Source organism: Hemicordylus capensis, chromosome 12 (genome assembly GCF_027244095.1).
Source record: "Hemicordylus capensis ecotype Gifberg chromosome 12, rHemCap1.1.pri, whole genome shotgun sequence".
NCBI lineage: Eukaryota > Metazoa > Chordata > Lepidosauria > Squamata > Cordylidae > Hemicordylus > Hemicordylus capensis.
The window spans coordinates 19,439,421-19,460,058 of NC_069668.1; the positions used below are offsets into that span (position 1 = coordinate 19,439,421).

Sequence of the window (20,638 nt, forward strand, 5' to 3'; positions counted from 1 at the left end):
AGACTAGATATCGGGCGTATAGCTCTGGAGAGAACAGCCACCCAGGACATTTGGGGCACCTGAGGTGGGGTGGCAAACGCCCTCCTGCATTCGCCTCACACATGCACACGCGTCCGCTGCCCGCTTACCTGTGCCTCTGCTCCTCACTGCTGGCTCGCTGGAGAGCAAGAACACCGCTGTGTCCAAAAGTGGTGGCACCTATGGAGGTTAGGCCCCTCTCTGATATCTCTAGATAGCTGGGCGCTAGCTATGACACCTTCAAGGACACAGCATCTGGCTAAGGAAAGGAGTGAATTAGCTGGAACAAGATAAAGGGAGGGATGGAATGCCCAATTATAAGCTAGAGAAAATACTGCCAAATTGTAATATGAGCATGATTATAATAATTGTAATAAATAAATGATGGTAACCAATGAAGATTGTATCTACTGAATGTAACTGAGTTGTATATAAAGCTGGAACCACGATGTAATCTTTATCTCAGGTTGGGAGCGATTTCACTGAGATCAAATTGCCTGGCAATAAATCTGTTTTTTCTCAACTGGTGTCAATCTTCTCACTCTGAACCCGGGCTAGGGAATTCTGCTACAATATAGCTTGTTTATTTCTTCATTTTTGCAAAGTCCGGACTTTCTGTTCACTAAAAGTACCCGAGAAAACTGCCAAAGTTTGTCAAAGGCATCATTCCCCGTGTTTTTTCTACATAAACCACTTGTTTTACTATGTACAGACCCAGCTCCCTTGCAAAGTCCATAATGCTGGGGAACGTTGAAGGCAAAAGAAGAGGACGACCAGCAGCAAGGTGGGTGGACTCGATGACAGCCATGAATGCACCACGGAGAGACCTTCAAGGCCAAGTGGAAGACAGATCATCCTGGAGAGGATCTATCTCTGTGGTCACTAAGAGTCGACACCGACTTCACGGCACTCAATCAAACTGCTTTGGGAACTTTTGGATTGAAAAGCAGTATATAAACATTTGCCGTATTCATCTTCTTCACATGGCTCTCGCTGGTGCGCCAGTGACACCTCTTGGGGAACCATTTATTTATGTGTCAACAGCTTTGAGGGACTTTGGGGTTGAGGAGCAGTATATAAATACCCGTCATCTTGGCTAGTGAGTGAGGCCCAAGCCACTTTATACAGAGAGGCGATATTCCTGCCTGGCTTTAGGAAAAAGGCGAGTGCGAAACCATCTGGTGGTTTCAGGGGAGGAGAGCTGGTCTGGTGGCAGCGAGCGTGAATGGTCCCCTTGGCTAAGCAGGGTCTGCCCTGGTTTGCATTTGGATGGGAGACTCCACGTGTGAGCACTGGGAGGGATTCCCCTCAAGAGATGATGGGGCCTGCTCTGGGAAGAGCAGAAGGCCCCAGGTTCAGTCCCTAGCAGCAGCATCTCCGAGAGAGGGCTGAGAGAGAATCCTGCCTGCCTGCCTGCTTGGAGAGGCCGCTGTCAGTCAGCGCAGACAGTCCTGAGCTCGACGGAGCAAGCGCCTGACTCAGTCGATGGCAGCTTCCTCCAGAGGGATCTATCCGCGTCCATCTCCTCCTGGGTGGAACTATACGTGTTTTTCTCTTCGACCACTGTATTTTCTCTTACTCTTGGGAACGCAGAGGCCGTGTTGGGGGGTGGGAGGAGGCGCGCCCTGCCCCAGTCCAAGCGCGGAAGACAGCTGAGGAAAAGGAGGGCGGAAGGGAGGACGACGACGCGCGTGTGGTGGTGCGAGGCAGCAGCCCAAGGCGCGTGGGGCATGCCGGGAGTGAGGTCCGAAGGCTGTCGCCTGGGCCGCGGTGCAGGCTGGGAGGCGCCGCGCTTTCGCCTCCCCCAAGAGGGCGCCGGCGCTCCCTCCCTCCTCCTCCTCTTTCCTTCGTCCGGCCGCGCCTGCGCATTGCTCGCAGCGGGCCGAGCCTGCTTGCTCCCTCCCTTCCTCCCTCCCTTCCTTCCTGGCGGCCGGGGCGCCACTGACAAGACCGGGGCGGGAGGCAGGCGGGCCAGCCGGGAGGCAGACGCCGGCTCCGGACTAGGCGACGACGAAGCAGTAGCACCGCCGCCATCAGCACTAGCACCCCCATCCCCGCCATCTCAAGCCGGCAGCCATCGCGGAGCCAGACCAGCAGCAGCAGCAGCGCGGGGGGGAGAAGGAGCCGCCGCCGCCGCCGGAGACCCAGGAGAGGGGGAGGAGCAGCAGCAGCCGCCCCAGCCGCGGGAGGGGAGCGGCCGCCCCAGCAGCAGCAGCAGCAGCAGCAGCGCCTCCTCGGGTAAGGCCGGCTCTGCCCGGGGGGGAGGGGGGAGCCGGCTGGCTGCTGGGGAGGCCGCCGCCTCAGGCCCCTCCTCCTCCCCCCCCCGCCTGCCTGGCTGCCTCCTTCTTCCCAGCTCGCTCTCAAAATGGCCGCCGCGCCGTTGATGCTGCGGGGGGAGGGGGGAGCGAGATGGGCGTGGGGGGAGGGGGGAGGGAAGGCGGGCGTGGGGGCTCACTCAGCAGACCCCCCCGACTCACCCCCCCACTCCTCCTTCACGGATCTCTCTGTCTACCCATCCTGTGTGTTGAGGCACACAGACACAAGCGCCCAGAACCTGGGGGAGATCGCTCTCCTCTGTGTGTGTGTGTGTGTGTGTGTGTATATACACACACACGTATATGTATATATACACAAACACGCTCACACTTTGTCTCTCTCTCTCTCTCTCTCTCTCATACACACACGCACACACTTACTTGTCTGTCACACGCACGCTATGCACACACACACACACTCTTACCTGTCTGTTTCTCATATATACACACACTTACCTGGCTGTCAGTGTATGTCTGTCTGTGTCTCTCTCTCTCACACACACCCCTATTGCATATATATATAGATAGATAGTATATATACACACGCTTTCTCGCTCTCTAACATCAGAGCAACTGAAGAAGGCGGAAGTCTAAACGTCTTGCACTTTATATTCCTGTTCTGTGAATCAACAATAAATTCACACACTCGCATATCTACGCAATTGGAGGGCAAGTCTCATTTTGTACTTGGCTGTAGGCATCCCTGTTTTACGCAAATGATGGCACATAAAGTGAGTGTGTTTCTCATTTTGTATGGATACAAATAGAAAGTGAGTGTGTGTATGTCTACACCCACACACACACTCTCACAAAAGCAATAGAATGGAAAATGTGTGTCATTTTTTTAATGGCACACCCCCACCCCCCCGCTCCTGGCCCTCCTCAGCAGCCTACATGTTAAAATGTCGTTTCAAAAATATGTACACCTATATACAGAGGGAGAGACTTTGCAAAAAAAAAACAGTAGAATGGTCTGTGTCTCTCTTTTATATTGAAATATGAATGGACAGTGTCATTTCAGAGAAAGCTTGCACAAATGATGGCATGGAGAGTGTGTGGCATTTTATACACAGATTCAGAAGCAGCTGAATAGCTGTTTCATCTTTTGCTTTCTTATGAAGCTGCGATATCGGGGCTGGGTGTGCATGTGCACGCATTTAAAAAGTACGCGTGTACAAAACCACACACCATGCTCACTCACCATTCTCTGTTTTTCCTTGAGTGGTTTTGTTTGTGTGTGTGTGTCATCAATGCACAAATACACTTCTTTCTGTCTGAGGTTCCCTCCCTCCCTCCCCCCTTCTCTGCTGTAGTCTTTTTTTGTGTGGGTCTCTTTCTCCTTGGGTGACTAGGCAAGAAAGTGTGGAGGGGGGGTGCCGAATGATGATGGAGATGTTCTTCACACACACCCCTTTCGTTCCTCTCCCAGCATCCTCTTCCCAACATGTTTCTCATTCCCATTCGCTCTTCCTTATTCCTCGTTCTCTCGCCTCCCTTTCCCCCTCCCTTTCCCCACTCTGATCTGATATTGAAGGGTCTCTTTCAATTGACCCCCCTCCCGCTTTTTGCTTTTAACCCTGTAGCTCCCCTTCTACATCCCTCTCATAGGTGACACTTCCTTCCTGGGTAATGGGATCTGAATGGATCTTCTCCTTGCCTTCCCAATCCTCTCCCTTTATAAAGAGACCCTTGTATCTCCTTCTGATATTCTAAACCCCCCTCCTCCCTTTCACTCTTGGCAAGGTAGTTCTTTTCTTCCCTCCCTGGGCGGGGAAGAGTGGATATCCTACACTAAAGAGTGTGCATGATTTTTCCATAAGAGTGGGGAGAAGTTGGACTACCCACTCGCTGAATTATCGGCATCTCCTCCTCCCCAGATGGATGTGAGCCACTGTTTTTCTATAGCATCCCCACGCCATAAGCCCACTTCTCTGCATTTCTCCCTCTCTGTGCCAACATGCACACCTCTTCTCCATTCGTGACCTGGTTTGCCAGATGAGTGGCTCTGGTCTTCTCCACCCTTGGCTCTCTGTCGCTCCCACCCTGGGGGGGGGCCTCAGTTTCTGAGCCTGATTTGTCTGTGCTCGGTGCCTCCCACCCTCACAGCTCACTGCCTCTCTGCATCTCCCATTCACAGCTCTCGGGTTTTTTGCCCTCTCCTTTGCATCTGCTTTGTCACTCCGAGCACCTTCTTCTCTCGCTACCCTGTTCAAGGCCTTCAGACCAGCTCTGGGCCATATGCGGCCTCTCTTCCTCTCTATCACAGCCCACCTCCCTTCTTGATCCCAGTCTGCTTAGATCCCTCCTTTCCCCCTCCTAGTTCTTGGACCCTGTCCCTTGACTCATTCTATTGCTTTTGCTTTCTCTAAGCCCCCCAGTATTATCCCCCAATTTCTCCTCCATCTTCCACTCCCAGAGCTTCAGCGCCATCCTCTGCCAGTTCACAATTGCTTCTTGTCTGATATTTCTGCAAGCCTTGTCTCCCAGCCCAAAGCCCTGGCACCCTACAATACTTGTCTCCTTGTTCAGCATCCACGTTTATCACCATCTTTTTGACTTGGCCATCTGCATCCCTGAATCTTTTCTCTCGTGGTGACACAGCAAGAAATGAGGGTGGAGGAAGTTGTCATCTTGGTGACCCTAATAAGGGCCTGGAAATAAAGAGGCTCGTTTGGATAGAGAGAGGATACAGCCTAGATCCTCCCACCCCCACCCCCCATGTTCCTCTCTTGTTGTTGTTTCTTCCCTTCTTCCTGTCCACAAAGGTGGGAGGGGAATGATGGTTTGCTTGGCAAGGTGGCCTAGTTCTTGCTTAAAACCAATAAATGTAGAAAAGAAGCAGCTGAGCCTTAAGGTGTTGGATCATTGCAGTTAGGGACTGGTAGCCTTCAAAGTAAGGAGGTGTCTGGCAGCTCTAATCTGGTTTTCTGTCAAAAGGCCTTTTTCCCACCCATCTCCCTGCAGTGAGTAAGAGGGAAAAAAAATCATTGATAGGAGGTGGCTCAGACCTTCAAAATGAGCCGCAGCAAAGAAATGGGAGGAGGACGAGGCTGTAGCAGAAGGCGAAGGGTAGGGAGATCAGATTCCACTTGTTGGGGGTGAGCACCTCACTGCTGCTAGCTCAGAGGCGAAATTGTCCTTCCGAAAAGAAAAGAAGAGTGTTCTGGGCGGAGGAGGGAGCAGATGAGAAGCGAGAGAATGCTGGTAAGGACTGCCTGCCTGCCTTTTTGCGGTGCTGGTTCAGGGCGCTGCTGGCTTGACCGCTGTGCGGAAGTTGGGCTTTGTGGGAGGGCACGCTTGCTTTTATGAGAGGCTTTTGGAGTACCAGTAGGGGAGATGCTGTACTCTTTGCCTTAGGAGCCCTGGTTAAAGAAAGAAAGAAACTGTCCTGGTGCTGCTGCTGCAGTAGGGCTTGGTTGTTGCAGGTCAAATCATTTTGCAATGAATTTTCTAGCCAGTGAGGGTGCTGAAGCTATCGAAGCAGTTTTCAATAATCTCCTTTCTCCCCAAACCCTAGGAAACGGTCACAATGACATGTTTAGTCATGTTAGTCTGTTTCCATGTTCATTTCCCACCCACCCCCCCAGAATCCTTTAACATCATAATGTTGTGCAAATGTCATCTGTGTACTGCACTTGTGTGCGTGCGTGGGGGAGAGGGGGGATGGTGAGGAATGTTCTGCATTTTCAGAGATTTATAATTAAATGATTGTGCACTGTTGAACTGGCTTTCGGAGGGGGGGGTCAGAAAAGGCAACCCCCTTTTTTTTTAAACCCAGCTGTATTGACAGTAGCTCCGAGAGCCCCAAGATGCCAAACAAAGAAAACACTTTTAACAAAAGCTCTTGCCACAGATTTCTAGTTTTGTCAGGGATGGTTTTGTGTTCTCTCGTTGGGCTGGATTGTGTTTACGGAGGGTGCGTGCAGCCATTGAGCAGAGTAGAAACTGGGTGGAGTAAGGCTAAGGCAGAAGCTGTGAAACGGCTAGATTACCCTTTTCATAGCATCTCCCCCTGCTTGTGTTTTTGCTGGGGTGGAGGGAATAGTAATTGCAGTAACAATGAAGTCTGTTCTTTAGGGAGGAGTCTAGTGGTGCAGAAATCAAGCGGACGTAGTATTCTCTGTTTGTTCTTCTTTCCCCTGCAGGGTGGATCTTGATTTGTCTGGCAGTAAAGTGACCAGTCACTGTTGCAAGGCAAGGGATTTTTGTTGTTGTTGTCTGATTATCTTTCTCGGAGATTGACATAGATTTCACTTGTTGACCTTAATTTGAGTAAATCAACACAGGTTAAAAAATGTAGATATTTACACACACCGCCCATTTAAATATGTCTGCGTTGTGGGCTGGTTGGTGTCTTCATTTGTCCATATAGCATGTGGGTAGGTGTCTGGAGCAGCCGAGTCCCACCCCGTGCTCCCTGCTGCCCTCCTCCCCTGAGCGTAATCAAATTTAGCATGGCTATTCAGTTGCGAGCTGGGGAATTTCAAAAGCAGTACAGTATAAGGATGTTTTCTGGCGTGTTTGCCAGTGTTCTTCTTTCACAGATTTACAGAGAACAGAAAAAGATAGAGGACAAAGGATATGGAAAATACGTTGATGGTAAATATATGATCCCTCCTTCCTTACACTCATTAGATAGGAGATGGCACTGTTCGCATTGAAATTCAGTCTTTGGCATGGTAAATCCAATTCTTAACCAGGGTGAAAATACACAGATTCTATCAGACAAAGCACCATAATTTGATTCTTATCAAAGCAGGGTGTGGATTCAGCTGCCCTGGGTGTACTCTGTAGGATTTCTGTTAGAGTGTAGTGACTGGAAGGATCAACCTGATGTGTGTCCTGCATTTCTTCAGCCCGAGGAAGGCTCAGTTGTTTACTAGGGAGGCCATCATGCAAGAGGGCTCCAGAACTCTGAATCAGCCAGACACAATGACCTTGAGATCTGGATTGGCCTGAATGCTTTTGCTTGGCACAGGGAGAACATGTATGCGTGCAAAGAAAGGCATGGGAGCTAATAGGGTCATAGAGCCATTCGGAAGAGTCTCCCCTCTCCACATGACACCGGTGAGCTATCAGTAGTTCCCTCTGCTCCACCTGGCACTGAGGGTGCTCTGCCTTCTACACCTCATCGGAGCATCACCAAGCACATTCCTTGAGCCTTATTATCTACCCCCACTCCAAGGTTTGTAGGCCAAGCCAGCGTTTCTCAGACTGGGGTTGGGCTACAGTTCCCATCCGAACTGTAGCCCATCAACATCTGGAGACCCAAGTTTGAGGGAGTTCTGAGTTTGCCAGAGGCCCATGTGTCTTGCTTTTTGGTTATACTGCCTTGGCTCCGGCCTTATGGATGGGCATTCTTAACTGGCATGTGTTTCAGTATATTGTGAAGTTTTGTGGCCTGTTGTTCCATGCATGGATGTGGCCTTTCACTGCAACCCCAAAGAGTCTGAGCAGAGGTGTGGTGCCATTCAACACTGGAGGGTTTCATTTTGGCAGTAGGTGCTAGTTGTTGCCAATGTTTACTTCAGAACTGCTGTTTCATGACTTCTGAAACATCTTATTTATTTATTATATCTCTGTGTAAACCGTTTTGGAAACATTTGTTGAAAAGTGGTATATAAATATTTGTTGTGGTTTTGTCCTGATTTTTACCAGAACATACTTCTTCTGTTTCAGTGGGGACCATGGATGTCATGCAGATGAGTTGCATTAATGTCCTTTAACCTATTCCAGAGTTGCTCAGCTTTGACCCCCTTGCAGATGTTGGCCTACAACTTCCATTATTGGCCACTGTTGCTGGGGATTATAGGAGTTATTGTCCAGAAACAGCTGGGGGGCCAAAGCTGAGCAGGCCTGACCTATCCCAACCCATTGAGTGATTAAAAAGGTGGGCCTGTTTCACTCTCTGTGCATATTTATGGATGACTGACACATTGCAATTACACAACTGTATGGTCTTGTGTGTAGCAAAAGATTCTAGTCCCCTGCTCACTGACCAAAGAGGTGATTAAAGTGGTGATTATCTTGTATTTAGCAGGGGGAGAGCAACCGGCCATATCCAACCCCAGCACAGCATCCCTCCAGTGGCTGTTGCTGGTATCTGCCTCACGATTCTGTTTACATTGTGAGCCCTTTGGGGACAGGGGGGCATCTTATTCAAGTATGATTTATTTTCCTTTGTAAACTGCTTTGAGAAATTTGCTTGAAGAGCGGCCTATAAATATCCTTAAGTGGCAGTAGTCTTGACTCCCCTTGTGTGTACCTGTGTCATGTAAAAGTCCTTGCATTTTGCCAGTAAAAAGAGGAATGTTCACATTCTTAACCTTTCTAAAAGCAGCAGTGCTACTTTCTTCTGAGTAAACCTGCTGGTACCCAGAACCTTTCAGAAACTAGGGCTGATTGATGCTTACAGGGCAAAACAGTGCCTCTTCCATGACAGAGAACTGATGGTTTACTGGGGCCTAGGGCCCAAATTCAATTTGATTTGCTGCCTCTTGAACATGCCTTCCTGACTCCTCCTCCTCTCCCATACCGCCTTCCTTTTGGAACAGTAACTGTTTTGGCTACTACTTGTGTTTGCCACAATATGGCAAAAATGCTATGCAGTGTGGCTGCCCACAATTGTATATCTATAGAACTTACATGTGCACCAGTTTGGGATTGTGGCAGAAATTGTATGCTTCCTATGAAAAGTTGCTTCAGTTTAAACGTAGGCTTGTAAAAACTGCCCTTTCCTCCTCCCTATGATGAATTGCTCCTGATTTTGGTTTATAGGGTTGGGGCTCTATTGTGCTTCCAATATATGCCATCTCTTGGTGGCATACCACTCAGAACATAGTTGACCCACTATGAACCTTCTGCTTGCCTCGGCTCTAGAAGAGGACAGCCTCTTGATAGGTTTGTTTTAAGAGAGTTTGTTATCCCCTTGGAAGAACCCTTGGGGTTTCTTGAGAGGGCTTGGAACTTCTTGTTAGTAACACTTGAAACCTAAACCCTGCCAAAAAAGTGTTTTTATTGTATAAGCCAGTGACCCCTGATAGCATATTATGTGCCAGTGTGGAGTCATGGTTAGAATGCTGGGCTAGGGAGACCCCAGTTCAAAGCCCTGCTGAGTTGACTGGGTGACTTGTATATGTGTCTTCCTATTAAGACCAGCCCAACAGTGTTCCCTCTAACAGGGGTTCCCAGATGTTGTTGACACCTGCAATGGCTTTTGCCTGGACACTATGGGAATTGTCGTCAATAACATCTGGGAATCCCTGTTAGAGGGAACACTGCAGCCCACCTTCCTCTCGGAGTAGCTGTGAGGGTAAAATTGGAGGGGTGGGAATACTGCGGGCACCTCCTACAGCTCTCTGAAGGAGGCCAGGATGCTGAAATGCAGGTTGGATGACCATATTTTCCATGCAAAGCCAAATTCAAAGGTAGGAGTACTGTCTGCCCAGTCAGCCATGAAAGGAAGCCCCAAAGCAATAACAAGGTATTTGCACTTCTGTCACCTGTAAAATGAGGCTATATTTGCTAAGAATGGATTGAAAATATGCCCAATGTGGTTTTCACGTTGAAACACTACAAATACAAGACCAAAAACAACAAATAAAACAGTGCCAGAGATCAGTAGCTAACAGCAGCATTAAAATAACTCAGTCACTGACTTTTGGGAGCCTGGGGGAACAAAGAAACGTCCCAGGGTGCCTGGTGCCGAGCAGACATCCAAGGAGGCGCCTGGTAAGCCTTGCTGGTGAGAGCATTCCTCAAACAGCGTCATCGCTGAGAAGGTCTCCTGCAAGAGGTGGCCGGTGTGCTTGGAAGAGGACCGTCGACACGGACTTCATCCATTCGGAGTGTCCAAGGGTGGCCATTGCCTAGCAGTAATGGGAGGCCCTTTGAACTGGGCCTGAGACAGTGTGGCTTAAATGGGGTTAGAATGGGCCTGCTCAACGTAGCCCCCCCCAGCTGTGTCTGGACTACAACTCCCACAATCCCCAGCCACAGTGGCCGAGAGCCAGGGATTATGGGAGTTGTAGGCCAACATCTGCAGGAGGGCCGAATTGGAGCAGCCCAGGGTTAGAATAATGGCTTGGAGCTTCTATTGTGGAGGTGGTTCTCCTGCTGCATAATCTAGGCTGGGCGGCCATTGGTGGCTAATGCCTAGTGTTTGCTAATGAAGGCGGGGTGCCTGATGAGAAACTGTTTGGCTCATGTTGCCTCGAGCCTAGTTCACTGTCTAGTTTCTCTAACAGGAGAATTAAAGACTTGCTGGAGATCTGACAGCCTTGACTTGGTGCGGTCAAGATGCCCACTTCCAAGACAAAGGCGGCACTAGGAATCCATTGTCCTCGTCCAAGTTGAATCCGTAAACTCTGCGCTAGCTGAGTGGCAAATATTTTTCATATGTTTGTCTCTTTTGAGAGCTAGGCTGGATGGCCTTGATAGAAACTAAGCTTAAATGATCGATTTTTACATAGTTTCCCTTTTGAAGTCTTGTGTTTCCTGAGCAAGATTGTAGGCTAACAATGAAAACAAATGGCCTTGCAAGAAATAGAGCCTTCATACAACCTAGGCGCTGAATCGAAAACGTTTCTTCCGGTAGCCCACGTGCCTTTTGCCCTGTCAGAATTAGGAGAGCTGGTCTTGTGGTGGCAAGCATGCATTGTCTCCTTTGCTAAGCAGCATCCACCCTGGTTTGTGTTTGAATGGGAGAATACATGTGAGCACTGTCAGATATCCCCCTTAGGGGATGGGGCCTCTCTGGGAAGAGCATCTAGGTTCCAAGTCCCTGCCCGGCCACCTCCAAGACAGGACTGAGGCAGACTCCTGCCTGCAAGCTTGGAGAAGCCACTGCCAGTCCAGTGTAGACAATACTGAGCTAGAGGAACCAAGGGCCTGACTCGGTAGAAGGCAGCGTCCTGTGTTTCTATCTACTTAGGCAAAGTGAGTGGGTGTGGGTGTGGGTGTAGAGATGCTGCCAGGGAGGGAATTTGGAACCTTCTGCTCTTCCCAGAGTGGCTCCATCCTCTAAGGAGAATAGAAGGACAGCCCTGCTGGATCAGGCCCAAGGAAGCCCATCTCGTCCATTATCCAGTTTCACACACTGCCCCACCTGATGCCCCTGGGAGGCCCACAGGCAAGAGGTGAGGGCATGCCCTCTCTCCTGCTGTTGCTCCCCTGCAATTGGTATTTAGAGGCAATATCTTCCAGTGCCCACACATGTAGCCTCCCATTCAAAAGCAACCAGGGCGGACCCTGCTTAGCAAAGGGGACAAGTCATGCAGGCTACCACCAGGCCAGCTCTCCTCCCATATAATGCCTGACGTCTTGCAGGGCTCTGCAGCTTTTGCTTTCCAGCTCACATTGGACTACAACTTCCATCAGGCAGAGTAGCCCATAGTCGGAGATGAGGGGCCAGCAATCTGCAAGAGGGCTGAAGTTGTTGTCACTTGTAATGCTTCTTCTCAGAAATTTGATTATTTCCACTGATATTCTCTTTCTCTTTTACATAGTCTTTAACTTGCTGTTGGGTCATGATTCAAGTTTTAGGTGTGTTATATGTGTGGGTTTTAACATGTTTGTCCTAAATCTAGATTTCCTTTTGAACGAGGCTATTTTTAAGGCAACATTTGGTATAATTAGAATGTTTTTTTAAAAAGCAGGCCATTATGTTGCAACAAACAGTTGAACTGCTGCTCTTTGGGAAGCTGCTCCTTGGCAGAGGAGTAGTTCAATTGTTCTGTAGGCAAATGATACAGTAACCCAAAAGCAGTGTAAGTTTTCAGCTGTTGCACTTGGAATCGATGACTTCGTAGTAGCAGTTCATACTTTCCGTGTCAGTCTTGGTACTGTAAACTTTGCTCCAAATATCACTTAAATTTGTATCAGTCAATTTGAATTTAATGCATTTCTGTAGCCTTATTTGGGGCGCAGTTACAGCTATCGTGTTCAAATCTTCACTTATCATATCTGGTGAAAAACAGACTATCTAAGTTGTTGGAATCTAGTGGCTGAAAACTCATCAGGGCGGGTTCTCAAGTTTGGCTCCCCAGAGGCTGGACTACAATTCCCATCATCCTTAGCCACACTGGCCTCCAGCTGGATTGCTCAGTTGGCAGAGAACCTGATACAGCAGTTAACTCCCCTAACAAGTGCTGAAATGGCACTTGAAGGTATGTCTGCCTTATGGACTCAAAACAGATTAAAGCTCAGGGCTGTGTCAAGTGCTGGTCTTGGATGGGAAAAATCTGGTTCAGATCCCCAGCCAGCTTTGCTGCTCAGGCAAGGAAGTCACTGGCTCAGTCCAGACGATGACGATAAATAAAATAAATAATGCTATTTACACACAGTCCACCAGATGTTATTGACTGGATTTGGTACTTTAATTATTGGGCCCTTTCCAAGGGTCTAGGATAACTCAAGAAGAATTAAAGATAGTGTTGGAGTATTCGTGCTGTCCCAAGTAGTGTGGCCTTCTGGAGTTGATGTGTTGTAATTTTATTCATGCCCAAGGTGTTGAGATGGTGTTCAGGTTCTTTTGGTATTGCACCAAGGGCACCCACAACTATTATTATTATTATTATTACTATTACTATTTATTACTGTCTCAAGAACATCAGAGTTCCTGAAAATTGATATGAGAGTTATCTCTGGTCAACATCCATACTGCACTTCCGTGACTCTCCCTGCTTCCATCTGCAGCCTCGTTGGCCTCCTGAAAACATCTCCCCGAGCGTCTTTTGCCCATGGTTTGACGTGACGTCTGAGTTGATAAGCCATGGTTTGAAATGGGTTTGCAGTCCATGGGTTGTGTGAACGGGGGTTTGAGGAATGTCTGAACTGTTGAATCGTAATCAGAGCCATTGCTCTGCCTCCAGAGGCTGCTTCACCATGGAGATGAACTTCAGAAACGGAATCTAGGGAGGATGGGAAAAGACGTTCGAACGAGCCAAGCGGTTCTCAATCGTGCTTTGCCACCTGTGCACCTGATTAGCATCAACTATGATGTCTGGATTGAGCTGTAATCTATTAATATTTTAAATAATCTCTATTGGCTGCCTCTCCCTCCCAGAGCTCAGATGGCGTGTGGAGTTCCTTGGAGAAACGTGCGGTATACACATGTAACCAACTTCACAGACAATAGTGCAGGCACCAGAATATCTCCAAGAGCTGTTTGTAGATAGTTTTGCAAGTCCTCCATCAGTCTGGATAGTCATTCTCGGGAGGCAACGCTGATTAAAATACTTCCTCTTATAAACTGTGATTGATTTCATCAATTAAAGATTCTTTCCTGGTGTTGTTTACTATTGTCTCTGGCATCTGTCTCCACCCCCACCCCACCCCACCCCGGGCGTGTGTGCCAAGTCCTGGAAACAGATGCATAGTCACCACCCGATAATAAACAATATTGATTCTTTGAAGCCAGCGTGCTTTTGCTTTTGCTCCAGTGCCTCCCTCAGCTTTGGGTGCAAGGCCATTGAACCCCAATAGGTGACCCAGGCAGGTGTGTGCATGCATGCACAATATCTGGCTTCGTAGATACTGTGGCCAAAAGTCCTCCGGGGCCAAAGACGAATTATCCCAAAGCAGGACAGTCCATTAACCACTGGTCCTCTCACCCCACCTCGAGTAGCTGATGCAATGTCTTACAGAGAGCAGCAGTTCTGCTTCCAGAGTTGCTAGGAGACTTAAGATGGGGTGTTTTCTTCCCTGTCTGCGTAACAAAAGCTCTGCCATGCTGCATCTTGGCCCTGTGTCCTCTTGCGACGTGGACTAATCACATAGGAATGCAGGGCTGGAGCATCTTGCCTCTGTGCGGGTTCCTTGTCACTGCACTCTGTGTTTATGCCACTGCGTCTTAGAATGCAACCTAGTCCTAGGCTCCCTCCAGGTTGGCTGCCTCTGAACACCAATTGCAGGGCAGCAAGAGCAGGAGAGGGCCCCCCCCCCGCCTTCATCCTGCACGCCTGTGGGCTTCTCGGAGACATCTGGTGGGCCACTATGGGAAATGGGAGGTTGGAGTAGACAGCCCTTGGGCCCGATCCAGCAGGCCTGTTCTTACGTAGAAGCTGTTCTGGTCTGTTTACAGCAGCTGAGGTGAATCAAAAGGCTGGGCACTGAAATCCATGCCAGATGCTTGGTCGATCAGTAGTGCCTCTGGGGAAAGCTTTGTGTGCACATGCATGGTGGAAAGAAGAAAGGGCTGTTCCTTGACTTTGGAAGCAAATAGGCTAGGAACCCGATCCAGTCACTGAAGAGCCCATCCTGGATTGCAGGGATGGGTAGTGGCGAGGTGTGTCTTAGTCCTTGGTAGGGGTGTGCACAGCACCGCCACACTGCGGTCCGGCACTGGGGTGTGGGGTCACTTTAAGAGCGGCGGGAGGGTTTACTTACAAACTGCAAACAGCAAAGTTGTGAAGGTGTGCGTGCATGCAAAGGACTCTTGGGAAGTTTGCAGCGGGGAAGGGGTGGCAGAGAGCTGTCTGAGAACTTCCCAAGAGTCCTTTGCGCGCGTCCGTCTTCACGATTTTGCAGTTTGCAAACAGAATGTTTCTCCCAAGTGTCCCTTCCAAAATTTCTGCAAGGCAAAAGAAGCTCTCGGAGGCGCCGTGGACAGCACCGGGGTGGGCCGAGGCTGCTGCTGCTGCTGCTGCTGCACCAGCTGTGCCGCCTGTTTCTGAGCCAGCTGGATCCTCTGGTAATAGACCTCCTGGGCAGTCGGCGGGCGGTATGGCCGGATGACCGGCTTGCTCGGGGCTTTGGCGTTCCCCTGCTTGGGCAGATATCGAAATCCTCCTTTTCTGGCCAGGAAAGAGGGTGGTTAGACTGTCCTCCATTGACGTGTGTGTGCGTGCGCGCAACGGACTCTTGGGGAGTTTGCAGAGGAGCAGCGGGGAAGGGGCTGCAGGGGGACTTACATTTATATACCGCTCTATAGCCGGAGCTCTCTAAGCGGTTTACAATGATTTAGCATATTGCCCCCAACATTCTGGGTACTCATTTTACCGACCTCGGAAGGATGGAAGGCTGAGTCAACCTTGAGCCCCTGGTCAGGATCGAACTTGCAACCTTCTGGTTACAGGGCGGCAGTTTTACCACTGCACCACCAGGGGCTCGGAACTTTACGGGCGCCACATCAGGAAAGCAGCGGGAGGGGTAAGTAAACCCTCCCACCGCTCTTAAAGTGACCCCCCCACCCCCGAACCGAACCACCAGGGTCCGGACCGGTCCGGAGGCCTTTTCAATGGCCTCCGGACCGGTCCGGACCCACCCCTAGTTCTTTGGAAATGTTGTGGTCCTTAGCTGCCGCTGCTGCCGCCTTTCCTAGCATATGAAAGAATATTAACACCCAGAAGATTCATTGCTCAAATACTTGATAAAAACCAGCCAACAAGAGAACAAGGTGGGGGTGATGCTGGAAGTTTTCCTTTGGCTGTTGGATTTGTCTTCTGCCGTTGATAGATCTGACTGAGTGAACCCAGTAATATCCAGGAGTTAGAGGCAAGCATCCTAGTTGAACCAGTAATAATTGGACTGTGTGTCTGGGATCTAATGACTACCCACCCTTCTGAAAAGAGATTATTGGATTGTCTCTCCAAAGCTGCCTTCCCTTTTCCAGAGGTGTATGGGATAGCCACAGTGTTTTGAGGTATAACAAGGTCAGTGGCCAATTCCCCCCCCCCCCATCTCTGTGCAGAATGAATTTTGTTCTGGGCAGCAGTATCAAGGCACTGTGTGCACGCCTGCATTCAGAGTGGGGCCTTCCTAATTCAACCTGAGCGGGATCTAAAATTAACTGAGCGGACATCAGAAAACTTGTGAGCGCGACGTGCACGTGCGCACGCCTTAGAGGGAACAGTGAACAAGGCAATTCAGGGGAAATTGGGTGTTGTAAAATAATGGGAGAACGGTGCAGCATTCTAGCTGGAAACTGATCTACTCTGTATTATAGGGCACTAAATGCTACAAAATTGATTGGCCAAGAATGCCAGCATTAGACACCTAATCCTTAACCATAAAAGTGGTATTTTTCCATTTTGTAGTGATTCTTAATTATTTGCCACAGATAAGGCTGTGGAGCACAATGCCCATGGCACAGCGGAGTTTCAAATGGATTCCTTTTAATCAAGTGGGCATCAGCCTCTCTTGGTAATAGCTTGTCTGAAATTCTTAAACATGTGTTAAACCCTGAAGTGATTATTGCTCTAGAAATTGTGCTCGTTCAGACCTGCATGCTGCTGAACATGTGTGTGTGTGTGTGTGTGTTACAGAAAAGAGCTGGCGGGCAGAGAGATAGGCAAGAAGAACCTTAAGCATTCAGCTGCCTGTTTTGGTCATGTGAATAAACACAGCTGGCTTTCTTTCTGTGAATTCTTAGGATCAGCAGATCAGCATGTGATCTGCATAATAGATTAACCAATCAACACCCTAGAATAGGCTTGCATTATCCCCTACTGAATTCTAAATGGTATCACCCATTCTTCTAGCCTAATATATCATTATAGCTAAAAACTGCAGATGTAACTTCAGGGGCTCAATATGTCTTCACTGGGACATGCACAGACCAGTTAGAGTGTATTTCTAGGGCTTGAGGACATAATTTTGTTCCCACCACCACCACCGGGAAATGGCACTGAACAATTCTGGCTTAGGTGCTGCTCTTATCCCATCAATCAATTTGTCCCAGTCAGATAGATGAGATATATTACAATCTCTCTGTCTAATTCTCTTAAACATACCCATCGCTAATCCCATGCGTGGTAGCTCTCGTGAGAGTTCGGAGAGCTGCTGGATAGCGATGGGGACGGGCGGGGGGAAGAAAATGGCGGCAGCCAGTTGGCGGGTCTGGGAGTTAACAGTGGCTGGGGAAATGACGACGGCTCAGGCGGAGAAGGCAGGAGCGGGTGGCTGAGAAGCAGCTGGCCAGAAAGCCTGGTCAGCCGGGCAGGGTGGGGGAGAAGAAGTCGGCGGGCCTGCCGAGAAGCGGGCAGGGGAAAGAAGAGGTGGCCTGGTGGGGGAGAAAAAGGCAGCGTTGGGTGGGTGAGCCACCAGAAGAGCAGATGTCCAGCGCCCTGCCCGGCTAGTTCTATAAGAAAACCCAACTTCCCAACACAAAAAAGGCTTCTCTACAATTAACCCTAACTTACAGTTCTTTAACTCCTATTTTTGTTTCAACCCTTTTGTATTTGTCCCCTGTTATCCTGACTTTTTTCATATTCACTGCAAGTTCTGTGCCATGGTTTTGTTTCAATATAGCCAAGGTGCTCTTGTGCCAAAACTCCACTCCGTTGGTTTCCAAAGGTGTGAAAAGCTGTGTGTGAAGGGTAGGATCCGGACCAAGTCCCGTGGAGCATCATGGGACCTGGTCATGGCCAACCACTTGTCTCGTTGATCCCAGTGGGGCTTGCTTGGGCATGCCCACCTGTCTTCCTCTTGCACAAGCTTGTTACGGTTTATGCTGAAAGCAAACAAGGTGCCTATGAATTTGGGATCCACGTGCCCTCTGCGTGGTGCTCAAGGTGGGGTCTGCCAGATGTTGCTGAACTACAACTCCCAGCAACTCCAGGCACAATAAATTTGTGCTGGGTATTCTGGGAGCTGTAGTTCAGCACTATATCTGGCAGACCCCACGTTGAGAACCACTGCAGTAGAGACTCGCAAGTGATGGGGCTGTCATGTCTCTTGTTCAGCAGGTCTCCTCTGGTTCCTCACTAGTAAGATCCCTCCATGGCAGAGATCATAACTGAGCAAAGAGGCACCTTTTTTAAACTGGCGGTTCTCTTGATCGAGCAGGGGGAGAGCAACTGGCCTTCTCCATCCCCAGCACAGCATCCCTCCAGTGGCTGTTTCTGGTGTCTGTCTTATGCTTCTTTTTGAGATTGGGAGCCCTTTGGGGACAGGCAGCCATTTTATTATTTATATCTATGTAAACCATTTTGGGAACTTTGGTTCGTTCGTCTCCGTATTTTTTCATCATCTTGTGCCCTTTCCATGCCTACATAGTGTGGAGTGGTGAAAAAAGACACGTATGTACGCATACAACAATATCTTAAATAGATACTGTTTTAATTGTGTGTTTAATAGTTGTAACGCTTTAAATTTTAATTGTTGTGCAATTGTCGAAACTTTTACTCTTTTTATCGGTTGTTTTGCTGTAAACCGCTCAGAGATTTGCGTTTTGGGCTGTATACCCATACCTCATATGGCCTCACAGTCTGCTTAAGTCTATCTATTCCATACGGCATATGGGATTTCCTAACTTGTCCTTGTTTCCTTTTGGGCTGATCTGTTTTGAGGGTGGGTTGTTTTTTTGTTTTTGTTTTGGTCTTTTCATCACTCTTGTTAGTATTGTCTGTTTTTAATTTGTGTGTACTGTATTGTATATTTTTGTTGTACTATGTCAAGAGGAGTGGGGTAAACAACTTCAAAATTCAACACTCTGCCGCTTCCTAATCCGGTGCATTTCTTGAATTTAAATACCATCACAATGCATGCACAATCTTTATTTCTGGCCATTTCATTGACCTTTATTACTCTCCATGTTTGCTTCTGCTATTACAGTGTTAGCAATGTGCACTGCTTGCTTAATGTTTTACGTAGATAAACTCCAGTAAAGAGTGCCAACAATGCGGGCAAAGGTTTAAATGCTTTCACCGGTAGCATGAGATAAAACCAAGAGATAAACTTGAAACTGTGGCCTTCCGGTGGTTGCTGGACTCCAGATCCCATAATCCCCCATCATAGTGGCTGTTGACTAGGGATTATGGGAGTTTTAAGCCAACACCTGCAGTTTGAGACCCTTGCTTTTTAATATATGGTGAGTTCTTGTACAGCGAACGGCCTGAGCATGTGTGGCTTGTATGAGCCTGCGTTATCCCAATTGTAAAAGCTCGATACCAAATCTTAGATGCCTGCATCTGTCAGTGTAATTTATTTATTGTTGTTTATTTGTTATATTTCTATACAGCCTGATACAAACATCTCTAGGCGGTGTACAAATTTAAAAAACGTCAAATATTAAAACCGTATAAAACAGTTAAAATTCACAAAACTAATAAAACAAGATCGCAGATAAAAACATATTAGATACAAGAAACTTTCAATTCAAAAGCTGAGAAAACAGATATGTCTTAAAACAAACAGAGAAGAGGGTGCTTTTATTTCAACAGGGAGTGCCTCCCAAAGCCCCGGGGTAGCCGCAGAGAAGACCCGGTCCTGAGTTGCCTCCAGACAAGCTCGTGGCAACCCTCACCGGACCTCTCCAGATGATCATAACAGGCGGGAGGGTTCATGACAAAGGCAGCAATCTCTTAAATATCCTGGATCCAAGCCATTAAGGGCTTTATTCTCTATAATAAAAGGCTTGGGTGTGCGCCCGTGTCTCTGCGCCCGTGTCTTTCTCGGCCGTGTCTTTCTTGGCACGTCCGAGAAAGATATGGCCACAGGCACCAGGCGGCCATGTTGCCTCTCTGTGCGAAAGGAGGAGAAGAGGGGATTGGGGAGGAAGGCCAGCCGGCGGCCGCGGCCTCCCTCCCTCGCTGCGGCCGCCGGCCAGTCGGCTGGCCTTCCTCCCCGGTCCCCTCTTCTCCTCCTTTCGCGCGGAGAGGCAACGTGGCCGCCTGGTGCCTGCGGCCGTATCTTTCGGTGGCTGCGGCGAGGCAGGGAGGGAGGCTGGCCGGCCGGCGGCGGGGCAGGGAGGGAGGCCGGTCGGCCGGCGGCCACGGCGGGGCAGGGAGGGAGGCCGGCCGGCCGCGGCGAGGGAGGCAGGGAGGCCGGCCGGCGGCCGCCGCGGCAAAGGAGGGAGGCAGGCCGGCGGCCGCGGCAAGGCAGGCCGGCCTTCCTCCCCGGTCCCCTCTTCTTCTCCTTTCGCGCGGAGAGGCAACATGGCCGCCTGGTGCCTGCGGCCATATCTTTCTCGGACGTGCCGAGAAAGACGGCCGGCGGCTGCGGCGAGGGAGGGAGGCCGGCCAGCAGCCGCGGCGAGGGAGGGAGGCCGGCCGGCCGGCGGGTGGTCTCCGTCTACACAACCCAACTAGCGCCTGTTATTTTAACGGGCTTAAAAATACTAGTAGGTAATAACCAGCAGTTTGTATTTCGCACAGAAAACATATTGGCAGCCGGTTCAATTCTTTCAATAATCGGTGTTATATGGTCCCTTTGATTTGTCCCTGAGGCTAGTCTGGCTGCTGCATTCTGCACCAGTTGTATTTTCCAGACTACATACAAGGGCAGCCCCACACAGAGTGCCTTACAGTAGTTAAGGATAGTTTGCTGTTCTTATGGCAAAAATACATTTAGGGTGCTTTATTGGT

General features: G+C 49.3%; 1 protein-coding gene across 3 annotated transcripts in view; it reads left to right on the forward strand.

The window, feature by feature from the left end:
* The first annotated feature begins 1,817 nt into the window (after nt 1-1,817).
* The window catches only part of PAFAH1B1 (platelet activating factor acetylhydrolase 1b regulatory subunit 1), a 50,261-nt gene continuing 31,440 nt past the window's right edge, over nt 1,818-20,638 (forward strand). The window contains exon 1 of one of the 3 annotated variants that reach the window (XM_053274918.1): nt 1,818-2,256. The gene's annotated coding sequence lies outside the window, so the exon portion shown is untranslated. Of the gene's footprint in view, nt 2,257-5,398; nt 5,538-20,638 lie in introns of those variants that run through there. The other 2 variants (XM_053274920.1, XM_053274919.1) reach the window with 2 other exon arrangements.